The sequence below is a fragment of the Scyliorhinus canicula genome, chromosome 11 (genome assembly GCF_902713615.1).
Source record: "Scyliorhinus canicula chromosome 11, sScyCan1.1, whole genome shotgun sequence".
NCBI classification, from domain to species: Eukaryota; Metazoa; Chordata; class Chondrichthyes; order Carcharhiniformes; family Scyliorhinidae; genus Scyliorhinus; species Scyliorhinus canicula.
This window is the reverse complement of record NC_052156.1, coordinates 125,687,679-125,693,678: the sequence shown is the minus strand read 5'-3', so window position 1 is coordinate 125,693,678 and position 6,000 is coordinate 125,687,679.

Here is a 6,000-nt window from a genome sequence, read left to right as displayed (position 1 = left end):
GATTATTTCATTTTTAAATGCATCAAAATCATTGTTGAATTTTGTTAAAAATCCATGTATTAATTTCAATAATCATAATTAGCACATTCTTGCAATGAAAATGATCTGTAGTTTTCTCTCTGTTGTATATCAGAGTTCAGCTCATTGTCCACTGTAGTATTCAAAATCAACTGTAACATTCAAAACCAACTTGCAATTATACAGGATCAGTAATGTAAAAAAAACCAAAGCACTTCATCTATATGTGATTACAATAGAAAATAATATTATCAATGTATTTATTAAACAGACACATTTAAATCTGTACGTACCAAAAGCATAAATATGGTCATGAATTTAAAGCCAATGAAATACTATTTTTTCAGCAATGAACTTAGATATATCAATGATGCCCAACTATTTGAAACACAATTGAACCAAAGCAAGGCTGGAGGTCACAAAGCCTCTGTTTGCCACATACCCCTGTTGTATCCAGGCAGCAGCAGCAATATTATTGGGATTGAAAATGTATTCATTTGTTCATCAGCATGCAGAAACATGACTCCAGGTCTTGAGCAGAATCTGAGTTTACTGAAATCAATCCATTATCCTCAGAGCAGCACTTTATCACTATTTGAACTGTCAAGCGCAATTAGTACTTCAAAAAAACAACATTTTATTGAAGGCATTTTAAATGTATACATAATCACAAAAAAATACAAAAGCCAACCGTGGCAACAGGTAACAAACCCCACCCTCCCTCATGGCCAACCTGCACCCTCCACTCAGCCCATTGCCACCCCCACCGGCACCCACCTCCCTTTTTCAACTCCTCCCCCCCCCCGGACAAAAAACAAACAAACCCAAGATGACTCAATACTCCTTAAAGAAGAGTAGAGTGTGTGAGCATTGCGCGGTGGCCGGGGGGGGGGGGGGGGGGGGGCAGATATCGTAGCCTTCGCCTCGTTGATCGCCCGAAGGCGGATCCTGTTGGGATGGAGAGCAGCCTCTACACCCTGTGCCCTGGCGTGGGAACCTGCTGGAATACTTCACCCTTGAGAAGCTTAAGTTTGAACTGAGGGGAAGGATGGAGGGGTTCTACAAGTCATGGGCATTATTCATTATGCACTTTCAAGAACTGGATAACATTGAACATTAGTTGGGGGGGGGGGGGGGGTGGATGGGAGGGTTGAGGGGAGGAGGGGCTGTGTATATTAAGGATGATGTGGAGATGCCGGCGTTGGACTGGGGTGAGCACAGTAAGAAGTCTTACAACACCAGGTTAAAGTCCAACAGGTTTGTTTCAAACACGAGCTTTCGGAGCACGGCTCCTTCTTCAGGTGAAGGATGGAGGGGTTCCTCTTCTTCACCTGAAGAAGGAGCCGTGCTCCGAAAGCTCGTGTTTGAAACAAACCTGTTGGACTTTAACCTGGTGTTGTAAGACTTCTTACTATATTAGTACGACTTACAACACCAGGTTAAAGTCCAACAGGTTTGTTTCAAACACGAGCTTTCGGAGCACGGACTGGGGTGAGCACAGTAAGAAGTCTTACAACACCAGGTTAAAGTCCAACAGGTTTGTTTCAAACACGAGCTTTCGGAGCACGGCTCCTTCTTCAGGTGAAGGATGGAGGGGTTCCTCTTCTTCACCTGAAGAAGGAGCCGTGCTCCGAAAGCTCGTGTTTGAAACAAACCTGTTGGACTTTAACCTGGTGTTGTAAGACTTCTTACTATATTAAGGATGACTATGGGTAATCCCTGATTCCTTTTTGTCATTTCTCCGACACTCGCTACCTCTACCCACAAAATCTTTGAAATCAATGCTAAAAATCCCTTCCAAAACTAAAATTAGTATTTCTAATTAACATTTCATCAGGGCGATATTAATTAAGTCATGAACAAACAGGATGCAAACTTTTAAGGTTGAGAATGATTGGCCCTGGTGATCTGCTGACAATAAATTGACAGGTTCCTCAGCAGGTAAAAGAATAAGTGCATTTACCAAGAACATATTTCGGGTTTCATTACATCAGGTCTAATGTTCCAGAGCCAAATATTTAAAAAAAATTCAGATGCTAAGTCGAGAGTACCAGAAAGAGAAGAGGAAGGAAAAGTATATGACGACCAGTTCATCCCACCTCAAGAGAGTGACACTGGCAGAAAGTTGGATGTAGGTGCTAAAGTAACTGCCTTGGTAGACTAAACAAAATGGGAAATTAACAAAAAGGAATGTATATTTGCTCTGAACAGGTTAGTAATGGCAGATGGTGCTGTCTCACACACTGCTCAACGAACCAATGTTTTCTTAGTTAATGGCTTTGCAGTGGTCAGTATTCCTACTCCCAGTACACTGGTTGATGTGCAATAACGTTATGCCACTTTCCAAACTTTTGATTGTGATGAACTGATCCCATTTTTACCAGGAAAGAATTCTAGAACTAGGTTACTCTTTTTGTAAACAGTCTTTCATGAGCTGAATTTAAGTTTGAAAATTATATCATTCACAGTACCTCAACATGCTCGGCATATCATTTAGATAAAACCTACCCGTGGGAAGTGACAGTATTCTCTCCATTTTTGTTTTTCTTTTATAAATTTAGAGTACTCAATTCATTTATTTCAAATTAAGGGGCAATTTAGCGTACCCAATCCATTGAGCCTGTACATCTTTGGGTTGTGGGGGCGAAACCCACGCAAACACGGGGAGAGTGTGCAAACTCCACACGGGCAGTGACCCAGAGCCGGGATCGAACCTGGGACCTCAGCATCGTGAGGGAGCAGGGCTAACCCACTGCACCACCGTGCTGCCCACTTCTGTCCATTTTCATCCAATTACACTTGTGAGCAGGATTGTGCCACAACAATGCTATTCATTTTTACTGTCAGAAGCAAGACGAAGTTGGTTATCTGAATCAATCACAACATAGACCATACCAATGTAAAAACTATCCTGCTGTGGATTGTGGACTGCCGCTGCCTAATCCCCAGGTGCTTATTAGCTATTAGACAACTCAGCGTCAGTGTATTTAGGATTCAGACTTAGATAAGGGATAATGCTGGCGCAAATACGTATCCCATAAAATTAACAGGTTTTAGTCCTAATTTTCATAAAAGGCCATATAATCAATTCCTCTTACTTTGACTGGCATTGTGTTCCCCCCTTACAATCAGGAAGGGCATCAATCCAAGGTTGTCACTGTGTCCATTACTCTTCACTGAAAATCTTTGTAGCATTTGAGTTTTAGCTATGAAGAGAGATTGGGTAGACTGGGATTCATTCCCTTGGAGCAGGGATGGGGACATGATTGAGATGTAAAAAATTATGAGCGGTATAGATAAGAGTAGACAGGGAGAAACTTTTCCCCACAGTGAGGGACCAATTGACCAGGGGGCATAGATTTAAGGTAAGAGGCAGAAGGTTTAGAGGGGATGTGAGGAAAAGCTTTTTCCCCCAGAGGGTGGTGGGAGTCTGGAACTCACTGTCTGAAAGGGTGGTGGCGGCACAGACCCTCATATAACATTTACTAAGTATTTAGATGTACATTTGCAATGCCAAGGCATACAGGCTATGGGCTAAGAGCTGGAAAATAGGATTAGAATACTTGTGGTTGTTTTTGACCAGTGTAGATGTGATGGGCCGAAGGGCGTTTTCTGCACTGTAAATCTCGAATGACCTTAACATGATTATTAAAGCAACATTTGTTTGAGAGAAAAATAATCTCAACTTTCTGCTATGACCAGGTGAGGAGGGATGGATATAATATGGTTTCTTTTTTTCCCATTCCTTGCTTCGTTATGGCTGAGGTTTTGAATTAAAAAGGATACTGCATGCTCAATTCAGTATGTATTTGACTGCGTGCAATTTGCAAGGATGATTTACACACAATAGGAGTTATTTTTAGTGCACTTAAACCAGTGCAATCTTCGGATGACTGAGGAACAGAGTGTTCAAAGACCAAGAACTCAAATCCAACACCAAGCTCATGGTCTACAGAGCAGCCGTGTTGCCCGCCCTCCTGAATGCATCAGAAACAGGGACAACGTACGGCAAACACCTCAAATTTCTGGAGATGTCACCAACGTTGTCTCTGCAAAATCCTGAAAATTCACTGGCAGGATAGGCGTACCAACGTGAAGGTCCTCTCCCAGGCCCCTATCCCCAGTATTGAGGCATTGGTTATGCTTGACCAGGACGGTACAGTGGTTAACACTGCTGTGTCACAGCACCAGGGACCCGGGTTCAATTCCAGTCTTGGGTTATGTGTGGAATTTTCACATTCTCCCCGCGTCTGCATGGATTTCCTCCGGGTGCTCCGGTTTCCTCCCACTGTCCAAAGATGTGGTTAGGTGGATTGGTTGTGCTAAATTATCCGTAGTGTCCATAAAGGTGATGGGGGTATAGGGCGGGCAAGTGGACCTTGGTAGGCTGCTCGTCGAGAGGGTTGTGTAGACTTGATGGGCCGAATGGCCTCCTTCTGCACTGTAGGGATTCTATGACTAGCTGCAATGGACAGGCCACATTGCCCGCATGACTCCCAAAACAAGTGCTTTACTCCAAGCTCCACAATGGCAAGCAAGCACTAGGAGGGCAGAGGAAATGCTACAAGGACACTCAAAGCCTCCCTAAATAGTTCCTCTTGGCCATCGTGATAGCCAAGCTGATTAATTTTTGATGTTCCAACGATCAACTCCTGACTGGTTCACTTTACCTTTTCGATGAGAGAAGATGGGGCCTCCATAGACCCTACCTCCCCATGAAATGGAATGCAGCTGCACATTGAAACACAGATGCTTCATGGCTGCCAATGAAATGTCCCTTAAAGTTTAACGTGAAACCAGCTGATGAGATAAAAAAATCAATTCCATATGATATCTTGTGATATTAGACATACTAATGTTGGTTCAGGGCTTCTAAAACCATAATGTAGGGACAGGGAGACAAATCAGAAGCCCCCTGCAGAGGTGATACACAGGTACAGTAGTTTAGAATATCAATGCAGTGCGTTGGATTTGTAATTTTCCACGTGATTAGTTCTCAATTTCAGTAATGGTGAGGAGGTGATGAGATAGTGATTGTCCTAATGTGCCCTTGTACCACTCGTGATCAGATTAAGACTCAAAATACGCCTCAAATGAAGTTACTCACAATCTGAGACAGAAGTCTCAAAAACAAGCAGGTAGGATTAAATTTAGGATCTAACAGATCAGGTAATTAGGGCGAGACTGAAAAGGGATATTATTTATTCTAATTTAAGCCGTCATTGCAGCATCCTTTGAGAAAAATATTAAGTATATAAAACAAGACTTTACACCCCTTTAAACACCAATGAAATATGAGTGCGGAAGGACGGATAGATTTTTCTAGTGGATATTTAACATATTTCTGTCACAAATAAAAATGGCTTTGGAGATGTTTTTATTTGCTGCATTTTCCTGCAGGCGAAGTCCCTGTTATAATACCCGTAAAACAAAACTAGCTAGCTGACTTCAGTCCAGTGCTCCATAGCTATCACCACTCACATCTCCAATGGTTGAACTGGCTGCGTTTCCTGCATTCACAGCACAGAACTGGCTCACGCGTGTCTATCTCCCTTTTATAATAAAGACTGCTGAGCTGAGCAGAGGCGGGCGGGTGGGCGATTTGTCTGAATTGACGATCTACCGAAAAAAAAAACCAAAGCCGGTTATAATTTTGAGAGTATAGGAAGTGAATTTACATCGCCAAAAGAAACCTACAGGAATGAGGTCCAATGAAAGATCACATTCAAAACATTATTCCGCGTTGTGCTCTTTCAGATGCTGACCTACCCACTGTGGGATCCCAACATTTTCTTAGTTTAAAGAACACACATGTGGCTGCGCCTTACTGTTGGGAACGTTTAGTGTTCATGTGAGGTAGTTCACCCCACCTTTTAATGGCGCCAATAATCCAATTAAAATAAATGGCTGATCTGATTGGCTGTGTTAGTATTGGTGCCGCCCCTCAACTGATCTGATTGGCTGTGTTAGGGGCTGCCCCCC